The following is a 16,504-nucleotide window of genomic DNA, read 5'->3' on the forward strand; positions in this document are numbered from 1 at the left end:
AAAAAAAAAACCTAAAAAACATCCCTGCCCCCAAAAAACCAGCACATGAAGTCTTTAACTTTGCCCATCACAATTTGAAATTCCAGTAGAAAAAGGTGTTGATACTTCAGAGCTCTGAAGACTTCAAAAAGCTCAATCTGTCACTACAGCAGAAAATGCCAATGCAAGCATTGCTCCCTTTCCTTTTGCCATGGAGGCTCCTTCCAACTTGGCTGGTCTTGGCCTTGCAGGGTAGCAGGAGCCAAGGAGCCTTCCCCTTTCTCACAGGGTCCAGGAGACTGAGCCAAGATAGGAGGGAGAGGGCTTTTTTGTCTTCCTAAGACATTTGGTTTTCAGTTTTGCAAAACCTCAAGAATTTTAAAAAATAGCTAATGATGTTCACAAAACCTCAAATTCTAGTGGGTTTACTCATTCTCCCTGCTATATTAAGACTTAGTCTTTATATCTATATATGTAGCTGTATGGTGTGTTTTCCACTAGACTCAACTGTGCTGGGATAACTCTCCTCAGGAAGCTGCTCTGGAATTATAGCTGGAGAAGAGAATGCAGCAAAGTGTTTAAGAGACCAAGAAGGTATCTCTGAGACAGTTTCATGAATTATTTGTACATTTGTATGGAAAGCATTTTTACAATAGAAATTTTTAAGTCAATAAATAAAAATAGAGACTTTTTTTTTTTTTGTGATACCTTTTAACCAGCTGCCTCATAATAAATCTTTCCATCTCTGTGAATGTTGTAGGAATGAAGGATTGATAGCATATTGTTTTGAGCTGAGTGGTTTATATATAGGATGATGACCTTTGAGAAGAGAGTTTTGATTGTAATCTTTCCACAACTGTGAAAATGCTTATTTGCTCACTTTCCCCTGGCCACCTTGGAAGAGGTAAACTTCTTCTTTCCAAGATTCCTGATGGAAAATCTCAAAGAAACAAGTACACACTCTGCTTTCCACAGCAAGCCAATGTACACATGTAAACATTGGAATAACATTCACGTGTCCCAATTGTCTTGGTTTGCAGGACAGGTGTCTGCTAGGGAAAGCAGGAGACTCCCTTGGAATGAAAAATGTAAACCCCCTCCCTCTGAATTATTACAATTTTGAAATCAAGGGGCTCTCAGGCAGAGATCTGGGGATGGGAATAACAGCTCTTTACTAGTTTGTATAACAAGGCAAACAAACAACAATAACTACAGCATTAGCAAGAAAACAGAACCTGGGACCCCGTGACAGCTTTCTTGGTCGAGAAAGGAAAGGAAAGGATGGAGGAGAGGCTTTGCTTCACAAACCCTCTTGGGCAGGCAGTCCCGGTGCTCCTGCGGGGCTCTGAGAAACAGCCGACTGGAACAGCAGGGATGAGTAGGAATCCCGGGCAGGTGGATGAGGTGTATCAGCAGCTCTGTGGTGGTGCTGGCACTGGCACGTCCCGGCAGGACACGGGGTGCGGGGCCCACAGATTAATAATAAGAAGAAGCTCCGTCTGGTTTATGGTGAATTGCTTTTCCCAAGAAACAACAGCTCCATGTGTGCCCTGCTCTGAAGCCGAAGAAGCGAGCCAGCCCACAGCTGCCCCACCCCGGCCCGCCCTTTTACCTATCCCTCTTCCCTCCGGGACCAGCCAAACTTTGTCTTCTCAAGCATGCCCTAAGTACCAGCAGTCAGGTTTCCCTGCAAATAATGGAGAAAATTCTGTAGGTGAGAAGGAACAAAAGGAAGGACATCTAACCCCCAACATCAATGTACCTGATTTTTCAGTGCAAAGGGAAAGTGAACAATGGTAATTCAAGATTGTAAAGTCAGATTTGCTAACATGTATGAACACAACTGAGGTAGCAGTAGACCTCCTACCAATGGTTTTCTGTGCTGTTTTACCTTTTCACTGCATTTTGCTTCAGACCAGCACATCAGACATGAACACAGGTCCTTAACTTCTCGTCACTCAATGCACCTCCCTTTGCCTTTTTCAATCTGCTGTTTTCCTTCTGTACCAGCCCTAGGGACCTTCCATTTTGGATCATGTAAATATCGTACAAGGTAACATATGTTCCTGAAAATCACTGGGCAATGTCAGGATTCCAGTATGGCACTATCTCAGAAAGAACTGTGATTTGACGGATCTCCTCCACATATTCCATGGTTTTGCCTAGGACTTAATCACTGACATTCTGACTTAGCTTGACTTTGAGGAAGACTTGAACTCTTCTACATTAGAAGAAATCCCAATAAAGTAGAATATACTATACATGCTATTTTGTTTTTTTATTTTTACTGCTTTTCTGATAAAATTGAAACTTTTTCTTTTGGCATGATCCAAAAGAAAAATTCTGTGACTTTTGCTGGACAAAATTCTGATTTATATTTTTTTTTTCTTTCCTGACAAGAGCATCCCCACTAGTTGAAATAGATCTAGTTGCATGAATGTGATAATGTCCTTCAGGTTTTATCCTGCAGTCCTGGATTTTTCCTGATGCTGATAAACATTCTTACAGAAAAGCTCTCAAAAAGCCATGAAGAATTTTTCTTTTTTTTTCTTCCTGTGGTAGAATTTGATTTTCATAATTCACTGTAATTGAGGTTCCAAAACTGAAACAGGTAACTTCAAATTAGCCTGTGACTTAGTGACTAAGTTTTTTGAATGAGCTTGTAGGGACAGAGAGAGAGGACCTGGTGCTTCCTCTGACAACATGTTGTAAGTACTCCAGTTAAATGCAGACTTTTAGTCCAGGAATAGAATACACAAGGGAGAGTGAATTCATATATAACGGGGGAGAGAGGCACTTTTGACAAAGCTTTATGTGTTCTTTCATTTAAGTTCTGGTGCCATAAAAAAATGGGTATCATAATCAGGTACTTAATCTTCTGCTGTTTGTTTCAGAGGAAGAAGTGTTTTGGGCTTCTTTTAAACCTTCCTTAAGTAATTTCCAGGTATAAAATACATCCAGATACAAATACTATTCCATTCTGTTACAACAAATGGCCACAGACTGCACAAGCACCAATCGGTGTGCTTTTACAGTACACTTGTCAAAGAGGGAAATACTGCTACCACCCATTTGCAGACTTCATCTTGAGTCAAAAGACAGCTGTACACAAATACTTGTGCAGTGGTTTCAGCAGAAAGACTTTGAGTTTAAAGCTAAGTCCATGTCTAAGTGTTTTGCTATGTTGGTTCCTACATGATTTAACTGGCATCACACAGTAAGTTATGGAAAGAGCAATACATAAGTGGAACCCAAGATTCTTAACTCCTGGTCTGAAACTTGGATCTGGAAACCCTTTTTATTCCCTGTTCTTGCAGTCCATATGACAAAAAAAAATATCCATCTACAAACAGTTAACTGTGTCCTTAACCGTTTTACAGAATTTTTGTATTCTCTCCCCACGTGAGCTGCTGAACATATTGAGACTGCCAGGTATTTTCAGCCTCCAAAAAGGAACATTCCCCTACCAAGTACCGTGCAAATGAGCACTGAAAATGCCCTGTAAATCCCATGTTGCTGCTCTGGGTTAAAAAAACCACAAACCCTTTACCAGATTCAGAACAGAGTTATTACCCAAAGACCTGCTTTTATTCAGCTTTGTTACATAGTTTCACATTCTATCACAGAGGCATTGACATTTTCACTTACAACTGGAAAAGATCACTAAAGCACTTTTAAACAACTATCTTTATTATCCAGGATGTAATATAATTTTTATTATATTTCCAATACCGTGCTTTCTGTATGTTGAATGGGATTTAGTGTGTTGTATCTACATATGTTCAAAACCAACCCAATCTCAAAGCTTTTGGATGATTTGGATTAAATCCATATTTAGAAGTAAAACATACTAAAGTTGACAGTAGCTTTAGCTGAGAGGTAAGTGAATACAACTAAAATTATAACTTAAGTGGTCCAGCTGGATTTTAAAAGTTGTTTGGGGGAACAGATGCCATTTACTTCAGGAGGATGTAGCACCAAACTACTTTTGAAGGCTTGGGCCTAGTTTCTTTTCATTTAGTTAGATGAAACAAAATGCCAAATGCTTACTAAGAGCTCAATAAGCTACAACAAATGTTTGAACGATCTTAGTCTTAAAAGATTCTTTTATTGCAATGAGACCCACACTTTTGTTTCACCAAAATGATGATGGGTCCTTGTCTTACCTGCATGACTGCAGTGAAATGTGAGTTATTCCCACTGCTTCATGTGTTGACTATTGAGGGGGCCCATCCTGAGGGGACTTTAGGTCCCAGTACAGGAGAGGACCCCTCTTCTTGGCAGACATGCAGTCCCATGACCAAGAGTGCTGCCTCTTCTATGCTTTCTCTCTCCTTCCAGCAAGGGCCTGAACTCTTTTCCTGGGCCCCCATTTTTTATAGGTACAGCAGGTTGGCTGGCTGACAGGAAAATATGGCCTCACCAGTGTGTCCCTGAAACATGGGACTCACAGAGTCTGGAGGGATTGGGAGGCACAACTGGGTAGAGAAACTGAATGGAAGAAAGCTCCAACAGGCCAAGAAAAAAAAAAAAAAAGTACTGAAAAGAATTGAAATTGATTGCAAAAAAATTTGAAAGGCCACAGTCTAGGGATTTGATATCTCTCCATATGTTCAGAACTCCCACAGATGGAGTCATGAGTCCCACAGGATGAAGTGAAGAGATGAAAGCAGGGAATTCATGAAACTACTACTGCTGGCTGTGTCTCTGACTGGGAGAAAGAGCGTCATTACACTATGGCCTGATAATGATTATGAAGATTAAAGCTGAACAAATAATTCCCTTTTTTTTTTTACCCTGTGTTTTCCCTCTTTTTCCTCTTGTAAGAACATCCATATTCAGACCACATTTTCCCCCAGCACATTAATTATCTTGGTGTGCTCATATAGCTGTTACTTGTGTTATTGATAAATATTTAAAATCCAAATCATCTTGCTTAGCTGTAAATGTTTGAGGAGTCAGATGGCAGCATTCATGCTTCCCAGTTTGTACCATTGTACCATCACTTCCCAAATAAATACTTGGCTCTACATGTTAAAAGTGGGACTTTTTACAGTACTCTTGCTTACAAACATCAATTTTGCTCTGAAATATCTCTGAAAGACATCATGCACATAGAATTACATAATTTCAACCCCTCCCTCTGAAAGAGTTCAAAGGTGAAGAAAGTCAGTTCACCGTTACATTCCATGTTCCACTGTGGTTGTCTCTGGTACTCTTGAAAAAGGAACAGGGAGAAATTTGCTCTGATGATAACCATAGACTACTAAATTTGCTTTAGTCATATAATGGAATGCTGAAAAAATATTCCTTACTAAATACACCAGGAACAAAGCCATGTATTTTCACACACATTTGTTGGAGACTTGCCACTTCTTGAAAGTTACTAGCCTTTAATTAATTTTTTTATTTATTTATATTTTTTTTTGTGTTTTGTTCTACTCAAGAAGTAATTGGCTTCACATTGGTGATAGACTAGATGGAAACTACAGTTTGCTCCCCTTGCTATGAAACATTCTCTTGCTATTTCTATACTTGTTCTCTGATAATAAGAAAATGATAAGCTAAATAACAGTGACGTAATTCAACCTATACATGGTTTACCGATATTAATATTTTTACTTTTTTAATCATCTTACAGCAATTAACTGTATTTTTTCAAGTGATGCTACTTTCTTAGCATTGTTTCACTTTCTTTTCCATGAATGCATACAATGAAGTATTGGAAATGGGGACACAGCGATGGAATGATACTTGGTCAGATGAAAAAGCACATTAGTATTTATTATTGTCTTGTGTTTATTTAGTTAGTTATTTTATGTTTCTTAATGTTCACTTCTATGAAGCCACAAAAAAAGAAGCTGGCTCTACTTCAAGAAAAGCTCTGCTGAGCATAAAGCTTCTAATTTTTCTCTCAGCTAACCACATAATGCATCTTAAATTTGCATGGCAATTTGCATGGTTCACAGCAATATGGAAAAGAGAAGTACAGTTGATGATTGTGGCACTTTTGCAATTGGATGAATGATTTGCAGATGTTGGGGTGATCCTGTGCATGTCGCTGTTGGTGGAATCCTGCATGTTGGTGAGGTTTGTGTGGGGTTCTTCCTTCAAAGTCCTGGTGCAGAAATTATTTGGTGATGTAAATTTTGGGAATATCTGACTCTGGAAGTTTGGCCTTTTCTTCCACCTCAGATGTTATTTTCTTTCTCAATACCCTTTATTTATTTATTTATTTCCTTTTTTCTTCCATTTTCTCTTTCTATCTGTGTTCAAAATGCATGTATGTTTCTGAAATATGAACACCAGAAACAGATATAGCTTTCCAGTGAAATATGTGATAAAAATATATTCCCTGTTCTGCTTGGTATTTGCCTATGTATGTGTGTCCAAGATGTGCTTTTTCATAATCCTGTTTTAGTTCTTGATGGATTGTTCAATTAATTATTGCATTGTGACCCTTTACAAAGATTAGAGTCGCTGCTTCCTATGTTCTCATATTTCATTGAATTAAATCGTGTGTTCTTAAGGGACACCACCTCAAATATTTATGTAATCTGAAGACCTCAGCAGTTTTGGTATTTTGTTTCAGGTATGTGCAACTATTGAACGTGGCTGCAATGAGAAGAGGCCCTTGTAGGACCTCTCTGCAGTGCACTCTTCAGCCACTCACAGTGAAAACCTTTCACTTATAACTATTACTGCAATCAGAAGAGTTACTGTACTCTATTTACTACTGCTTTTAGTCTATGATGGACATGTGGTGAAAAGTTTCTTGAGGCAATAACTGACAAACTCTTAATGTCAGCAGAATAATTTAAATTTTGCTCAGAGAAGCCCTAATCATTTTTTTGATCCTGCTCTCAAGGAAAACTAAATTTCTATCTTTGAGAATATAGTTTTGTACTAGCTTTCCTACTAAATTTCTTAATAAGTGCTCTCTTAGAACTGAGATAGAAAAAGTAAACCATATTTTTCTTCCAAAGTAAATAATGTAATTTTGATCAATTATTCTGTAAAATTGTGCAAATGCTCTCTCCTTCCTTTGGGCACCAGAATTACCATGGCACCTTAATGTACACAAGGGTGGCAGAGGGAAATACCCAACTACCACCCTCTGCATCCTAGGAGTATTGAAGTGCTTTTTACATAAAGCTGGTTATATATCTTTATTGTTTCAGACACTCTAAATCATACTAAAATACCTTTGGCTCCCACATTCTAATAAACAAGTAACTGAGACTCTGTTTTTTAAGCAACTCAACAGATCTTCAGAGTGACTAGTTCTACAGTATAAGTCTATGGAAATGCAATTCCATAATTCATTAGAAACAGGCTTTTATGAGGGGTTGTTTTTCAATTTTTTTTATAGATCTTTGCAGAGAAAGTGATATTCTTACCACTGAATTTTGGATTCTAAATTAAAAACAACATGGCTGTTTGGAGTAGCTCCTCTTAAGGACTTTTAGGCTTTGCTTAATGTTTCTATTTGCTTTATGGCTTGCAGAATATTACTTGAGTTAAGAAGATGTTACTAGATAGTCTAAACTCTTCTTCAGGTTTGATCTTGAATAAACATTCCTGGACAACTGTTATGCATTTCTCTTCAGACATAAAGTATGCACTAAGGCATATTCCCTGCATTAACCTTTCACTAAGAACTGTAGCTACAACTTTCAATAATTTATACCTGTGTGAGTCCCCTAGAGATCACATTCTTATGTGTAAAGGATGTTCTTATTTTCAGTGTAATAAAGTTTATGATTTCAATTTCAGTGGAAGTTTATAAGATATTTCAAAGTTGGTTATTTTTTACACCATCAGAGATGGTTTTTTACACCATCAGAGATGGTTAACTAAGTCCTATTTTGTGTCCTTTCTAAATTTCTCAGTACTCTCTTGTGATGTTCTCAGATTCATTTCCAGTGTAAGTAAGTTAGTGGAATATTAGTTGTGTCTACAGTTTTTGATTCAAAATTAGATTCAGGTTTTTTATTTATTGGAAATCAAGTTGTTAGTAATTAATAAAAATCTGGCTGCCTGACCTTTGTTTAGAATTACTAGTTTAGCCTCTTGGGTTGAAAAGTAAAGCTAGACACCACCTCTAAAAGAATGCATTTCACTCTGTAAATGGAAATGGTGCAATCTCTATCCAGCCTGGGGTTCCTTATATGGAGTAGTATATATTCAGCCAAATACTGCTTCCAGTCTCTTAAACCACCTTCTGAAAGGAGCTGATGGATGACACATAACCAGAGGATGAGGTTATTTGCACAACATGTCCTAAGTGGCTTTCATAAGGTTGCTTTTTTATGCTGAAGTAAACTTGTCATTCCACCCTCCTTTCTCAGAGGTGTTCAGCACTCCAGTGTAAATAGGATGTAAATTTGAATTACATTTCTGTTGTTATGTGTTGTTTAAAAGACTGCTGTGATGCCATCAGTACATTGACAGCTTCAATACATCACAGAGAGATAGTAACAGTTAAACTTAGAGGTTTTTAGTTCAAATAAGCTTGAAAAACACCTGGCAGATTATGTGAGTAGTGTAGCCACAGGTGTATAAGTTGCTCATTGACCATTGCTACTATCTCAGTTAACAGGGTGTCTATTCTCTTTTAAGCATACAACAGTGATTTCTGCTCCTGGTAGGACACAGTCTGACTTTGTCTTATAAATCTGCAATGATTAGTTTTAACAGCAAAATCAGTAGCTTCCAACTGCCTTATATATATATTTGTTCTCCAAAAGTCAAATATATGGAAGAATGCAAAAGAAAATTATCTCTATGTATTGTTGGAAAAAAGACAATGAAAGCTGTTTTCTGAGGTTTCGCTGGTTAGAATGCTGATTTTTGTAGAAATTCAGTCCCAGATATAATTAAAATGTCATCAGACCTCTGCATCACTGAAGTCTGTGTTAGGTTGAACACACAGCCAAAAGGAAATGTGTTTTAGAACTTTCATAACAGAAGGCCAGCCTGAGATCTTTGATCTTTACTGGATTGCTTTATAGGCAACCTCTTTCACAACTGCATTTAGTCATCTGTCTTCATGATAAAAAGCACATTTGGTGTACGTCTGTGCATTGTAAAAGTGGTAAGCAGGTCATGGCACAGCACCATGGAAGGAGAATTTTGAAACTAATGGGACTATGCTTGCTGAGAAAGAAAAAATGTCAAATAGGAAACTGAGATTTTGTAAAATTCCAATTGTGAGGTATTGAGAGCTGCCCTAACTCTAAAAATACATTTTTTTTTTCTTGAGTTAACTCAGAAGCTGGTTATACAACTTTTAGCTATACAACTTCTAGTCTTTCTGTGGTCAACGGAGAGACACAGACATTTCCAGAGGATGACTCTCCGCCTCTTAAAAGCTAGTCTGAAACAAGCAAGATTCAAAATGCTTACCAAAGACCAAAATTAACAGAACATGACTTTAAAAGTTTCAGTGATGGTAAATGACTGAGTTGTCAGAGTTCACACATCAGGCTGATAAGCCTGAACATAAATTTTTCCTTAGTGTTGCTGTGTATCCAACATTTTGAAAGACCTTTGTGTCTTTTCTACTTAATCTCTGAGTTAATAACTTTTTCTTTGACTACCAAATTGTTACCTCCTCTCAGAATTCAACGTGTAGCCAAAAGAACAAATGTGAAAAATGCAGATAATGAAAACTAACAGTGAAGAACAAAGAAGGAATGTCTAAAATCCCCAAGTGAATGAATGAGGACGCTAAGTCCGTAACACAGAAGCAGAGAATGTGCTAAATTCAGGTGTAGATTTGGACATTTAAGTCAATGCTGAACTCAGATTCTAAAGGGGAGTTAACTTCCCATTGACCTTCTAAGCTCTGTAAGAGCAAGATAAACCAAGAAAGTCAGGCTGGAAGGGTAAAAAGTGCAAATTATTCCAGCTCTTGTACCACACATCATTATTTAGAAGTTCTGAAAGTGATACAAGACCCAGTAAAAACAGCCAGAAATTCCTTCACGTCAAACATTTGCACACAGGTTGAATCATCAGTACAGATTTCTGACAAAAATTGCAGATACTAAAGAGTGGGAAAAGTGGTGGCTGAGTAATGATGCAGGCTTTGGACAAGGATGGTCTTACCCTTTCCTGCAGGTTTCCCACGAACATCTCTTGGGAGCCATGAACTCAAACTCCTAAAAGTTCAATTCTGCAGTGAGGGTGCTAAACCAATCTATAAAAATTCTTTATCAAGTCAGTGTCTCTCTAGGATGTAATTTCTTATTCTCTTGCTACTATACTCCAATGTCTTTCTCTTAAACAAGTGCTATTATCTTCCCCCCATGTGTGACACCAGTCACATTATATCCTTCCTGACTTTATCTCTTGTCTAGTACCCAAATCTTTTTGTCTCCTGACCAACACTGCTTTCCCTGACTCCTGACTCACCTGATCTGATCTTCAAAGTAACTCCCAAACTACTTTCTCAGCATTTCCAAATAAAACTACTTGCTCTTTTAACTGAATTTTGATATTTCATTCCAATAATGGAGATGCAAAGCTAAATGATGGTTTTTGCATGAGTTGAGGATATCAGATGTAAAATGTGCTCATTCCAACTTTATAAACAACCTTGCTAAGTATTTTTTTCCTGAACTTTTCTAAAAAAAATATCTCTCGGACAGCCTCAAAACCAGAAAATTTTAATTGAGTGTATTAGCATAGGAAAAATTTAAAAGTTAACAAAAAGAGAATCAAATAGCCTTAACACTGAAATGTTGGTTTCTACATTGCCTTTGACATTTATATCATGTATATAGCAGTTGTTCCTGGATCCCTTGCAATAATCCACAAGTATCAGATTATCTACACTACCAAATATTAAGCAAACAAGAGAGATTTATGTCAGTAGGAAATAGAAGTTGACCCTCATTTTGTAGGAATGTTCCTAGGAAGGGAGGATCAAGGAATTTTTCCTAGTCAGACCACTCCATTGAGTGATTATTGTAATATGAAATTTATCTCTAAATCTTTGCCTAGTTCAAAAGGGTGAAGTTAAGAATGTCTGGGTGAAAAAAAAACTGACAAAATCAACCCAACAACTGACAGAAACATCCTTGAATCCTGTACTGATTAAAAAATTAATTTGGACTTATTTTATGAACAGACAAAAACTGAATTGGCATCAATACAAATCTTAAAGCATGAAAGAAAATCCCCAGTAAATCCGCAGTTCATATTTCAAGCAGGCAGCATGAAGAGAAAAAGTGATCCTCACTGTATAAACCTCCAGAAGTAGAAGGAGTCTTGCAGAAAAACTTAGATATCTTAGAGAAAGGTGGCATGCATGTCTCACAAAGTCATAAAAAACTGCGCACAAAGTGAAGCTGATCCTTTATATTTTTCAGGAAGATTTTGCATGACTGACAGTTTTTCTTGTCAGTTCTATGCATTCAGTTTACATAAAGATGCTCAGCTAAAAGTAAAATCTACAGGTGAAATGTTTGATGTTACTTGCACCACAAACATAGAAGATTTTGCTCTGTTGGTTCTTTCACCCATGAGACTTGGGAAGTCTCAGATGGTTGCTACTAAATTGTATCCTAGAGACCAACATGAAAAGAACTTCTCAACTTAAATGGACAGCCATAAGTAACTCCTCATTACAGCTGCATTTGGCAGGGAGTGGGAAGAGGTCACTAAACTATACATCAAACTGGGAAGTCGTGCCAGGAAAACATGCATTTCTGTAGCTGACACAGCAGTGTGCAGTGTCTCAGCATTATAGTGTATGGAACAAATTCTGATGTCCCTACTCCTTCTTAATCATTCTTTAGTAAAAATGTCACAGAATGAAACAGGAACAGTGCCAGAATAAAGACTGAGTTATAGTTGGGATTGACAGTAGTTTACTATTTCAAAGATGACTATTCCAAGTACTCCAAAATTTGCATATAACCCTGGCTGTTCGGAAAATTGTTGGACTCCTGAGGCTGGAGGTAGGGTTTGTGTTCCAGATAGAAGGTTATTTAAGCAATTGATTCCAATGTGCCCCCATCCTGTACCCATGGAACAGTACACAAAGCCACTTGATCCTTCATTTTCTATGTACAACTAAGCCTCAAACCTTGGCTCAAACTTTCTCAAAAATAAACCAAGACCTTTTGGATATGTCTCAAGCACATAATAGCCATTGCCTTTTAAGCAAAGAGGTAGTAGGAAGGGGTTCACCTAAAAACTTTCTCAAGCAAATTAGACTCTCAAAGCCAGCCAGGAAAACGAGCCAAAAGAAGCAACATGCTAATGTTGAGGCTTTGTGTGTGTCGAGTAGTGAAGGAGCTCCACACATGGACTGACTCGGTGTCTGTGAGGCTCAAAAGGACAGATAACCTAAACTTCATGTTTGGTGCCTCTGGAGAACCTGCAGTAATCCTGTCACCTGCCAATGGGTGTGTTCTGGGAAGTTTCCTGTGGTCATGTACAACTGTGCAGAATGTGCATACATCTGTCTACTGAGCCATGGGTTGTCCAGTCTAGGCAATGACAGAAATGAGTTATGCCTACTTTCTGGCCTGCAATCTGGATTTATTTTCCAAGAAAATCAAAAAATGAGAATACATGAGATCATAAGGAAGGCCCTAGAATCTTCATGGATCTCATACTGATGCAGTTTGAAACATGAATTATATAGAATAATATCATCTTTTGAGTTCAAATGATCATTCAGATCATCAAAGTTCAACTCCTGGCCCTGCACAGGACAGCCCCAAGAATCACTTCTTGTCCTTGAGAGCACTGCCCTAACAATTCTTGAACTCTGTCAAGCTGGTGCTGTGACCACTTCCCCAGGGAACCTGTTCCAGTGGCCAGCTACCCTCTGGGTGAAGAAACATTTCCTAATATCCAACCTAAGCCTTCCTTGAAACAACTTCAGGCCATTCCTTTGTGTCCTGTCACTGGTCACCACAGAGAAAAGATCAGTGTCTGCCCCTGCGCTTCCCCTCACAGGGAAGTTATGCAATAAGGTCTCCCTCCCTTCAGTCTCCCCTTCTCCAGGATGAACAGACCAAGTGACCTCAGCAGCTCCTCATATGGCTGCTCCTCAAGGCCCTTCACCATCTTCAATGCCTTCTTTGGGATGCTGCAATAGTTAAATGTCTTTCTTACATTACAGTGCCCAAAGCTGCACAAAATATTCAAGGTGAGTCTACCCCAGCTCAGAGCAGAGCAGGACAATCCCCTCCCTTGCCCAGCTGGCCATGCTGTGCCTGATGCCCCCCAGGACACGGCTGCCCCTCCTGGCTGCCAGGGCACTGCTGGCTCATGTTCAACTTGCCAGTGACCAGGACCCCCAGGGTCCTGCAGGTACCCTGCGGGATTCTGCGGGGTTGCTGTCCAGCCCCTCATTCCCCAGTCTGCACATACAGCCAGGATTGCCCCATTCCAGGTGCAGAATCCATCACTTCCCCTGTTAAAATGCATACATCTGGTGTGCGCATGCAGAGCTGAAACCTTGGAGCATACAAAGATGTCATAATGTAGCTATAACCCAATGCATTTAAAATCAGTTTTGCATTTCTGGGCACAAAAGACTATTTCAAAGTGTTTGAAGATATATATATATATATATATTCCAGTTTTAGAAATGCTTTTCAAGGAAATTAACACTGATGTACTAGCTAGGATTATCCTGGCATACTTCCTGACAAACAGAGCTGAATATAAACAAGGCACATGTCACTAGGTTGTGTGGTCAAGGGATCCATCATACAGATCCTGTAGAAAAAGCTTTGCATAAGTCTTCCAGATGCTTCTCAGATGTTTTCTTGGGATGTACAGTGAAAGAAGAGGCAGAAGAGAAGAGAGTAGGTACATTAATTGGATTTCTTTGCTTTCAGAAGCTGAAGTTTATATTACATTTTGTAGCAGCTTTTGTGTCTTGAGCTGTGTAATAACAAAGTTCAGATAAATTTTATTTAAATATAGTTAAAACCATAAAATTTTGACACTGTATCTGTTCCGAGTGCTTTTAGAAGTGTCTTGAAGGAAATTTGATATTCTAAGAAAACGTATCATTTGTCTCTGAGTTCTAACCAGTCAGACAGCCACTGAGGAAGTCCCATGGCTCTTCAAGTCCATGAAATTTAAAAATTACAAACCATGGAAAGTCAAAAGTCTGCAAATAGTATGGGTACATCAGTCCCCTGGTTGTTATGTAATGCATAGTTTAATTGAGAAAAAATGTTATAGATATTTATCATAACTGTATGTTTATACACTGTGGTTAGCCAACTGTGAAAAACATCTCCATCAGCTATTTCCTTTCTCTGTCATGGTTTGCAAAAAGTCTTCTGGAATATTTTAGGCAAGAAACATGAAACGACTTTTTTACATATTCCATTAGAACTATTTCCTCAGTCCAAGAAAGTGATGGAGAATTGGTTGAGCAGGGAGTAGACCCATCTAGTCAAATGTTCATTGGATTGTGTCAGAAATCTTGGACAAAATCTTGACAACTCTGCAGAAATAAAATAGAGATGCATATCTGAAAAAAATTGTCAGCGGAAGGAATTAAAGGTGTGAAACCTTCTCCATTGTGTATTGGTGTTCTTTGGCTGATGTAACAGTACAAGCAATTTTTTTTCATTGACTGTTTTTTTGGATTTTCCACAAAGAAATCGTCACTGACATGCAGTGATTGATGTTGTACATGACAACAGTAAAATTCCCTTCACTTTTTCTTTACTGTCTGCATGAGTGATGACTGTAATGATTCCCTCTGTTCTTTAGTTCTCTCCTTTAATGGCTCTCTGCAGTTGCCAAATTGCTTTGCACCTGATTTGTCAAAAGAAGATCATCTCTTTAGCACTCAAACCTAGCAAAAGAAATCATCTGAGGTTGGTTCAGTGGTTTCCAGAACAAACCAGTCCTCATAGGCTGCGTGTTGTTTCCTTGCCTTATTCTCTTAATTGTTACCATATCTTTGATTACTTCTGATTCCTTCTCTTCTCTCAGTTCTACATGTCATGGTAGCAGATCTAATTAATTTTTTGGAATTAAATAAATAGTGATTTTGGACTTGCATAGCATTTATGTCTCTTTAAACACCTCTGAGAAGAGTCTGAGAAGTGAATTGTTTGATGCTAAGAGAAATCCCCTGCTAGAAAAATGACAATATGCAGAAATAACACTTGCAGCTTCTTAGTTCTCCCCAGACAAGATTGTTCTCACAGTTACATGAGGGGCAGGGTTTCCAGATGTCACTGTCTCCAAGGGAAATGAGAACTTCCCTTTACATGACCCATAAAATATGTTTCACTTCAGTGCACACTATTATGCCAGGAGTGCAGTACAGCATCGGTTCTGTATCCCATAGCCTTAAGGGATGACATAATATAGGACTACAAAAAAATATGTGGTGGGTGAAGTACAGTTCAGTGGTTCAATTCATGTTATGTAGAATCTCAGCATTTGAAATTAATTGAGGAGGGACTGATTATATTTAAACCCTGGATGCCCTTTCCAAGAAGAGAACATTCATTAGAAAAAAAACCCAAACACCTGTGCTCTCTGAATCTAGCAAATGAGCAAATGCTCCTTAATATCCTTGACATAAACAACAAAAGATATGTGAATGCCATTTACTAGATTACCTGAAGGCTGTAAAGAAAGAGCACAACTTGTGTTCTGGATAAGCTCAGCTAGAGTTGTCTACACTAACTTACATGTCAAATGAGGCAAATGCACATTCAAGTGCTATATTTTGTTGAAAAAAAATACTGTAAATACAAGCCAGCATTTTTTGTTCTATTCACTGAATTTGCAGATGGGAGAAGCAGAATTTTCCCATTTAAAACCTTCAGTACAACTTGGCTTTTCTCTAGTGGCTGTGTCAAGGCTGGGTCTGTTTACTGCAATTGAGGAATGAACCTGATGTGCATTACAGAAAAAGTACAGAGTTCTTTCTTACAAAGCAGTGCACAGTTTCAATTGACACCACTGGATCTCCATAGTCGGCTTAGAATGATCTATTTATTCAGCACATCCCTCTGAGCCCATTTTGAGAATTAGCCCACAATCATGGTCTTCAGAGGACAAATTTTCCCTTCTTCCTGCCCAGATTCAGGAGTAGTTTGGTCACTTAAAAAAAGGCTTCCTGGATTTTGAAAAGACTGGGGGTTTAGATGTGTCCAAAAGTCATTTTGCTTTCTTTTTGGTTCAGATACTGAAATGAGATCGAAACCACAATGCTGGCATGCACTTACATAGTGAATTTTGAGACCCCTCAGGGACACAAACAGGAACCAACAGTTATTGATTGATATATGAACCAACATGCTGTAGGTGCAGGGCCTGGGGTAACTGTAGTGCTTTCTGTGATACTGGATACAGTTACCTCTGTATTTCCAGCTGTTTGTCCAAGTTTTGTGCACAGAATAATTTTAAAGGCTGTATGGAGCTGTGGAAAGTACATTAAGAAAGCAGCAACTCCTTAAGTACCTTCCCTGCCTATGCACTAATGAAAAGACCGTTGCAATATTTTCCTCCATTTTCC

Source organism: Parus major, chromosome 3 (genome assembly GCF_001522545.3).
Source record: "Parus major isolate Abel chromosome 3, Parus_major1.1, whole genome shotgun sequence".
In the NCBI taxonomy this organism is placed as follows: domain Eukaryota; kingdom Metazoa; phylum Chordata; class Aves; order Passeriformes; family Paridae; genus Parus; species Parus major.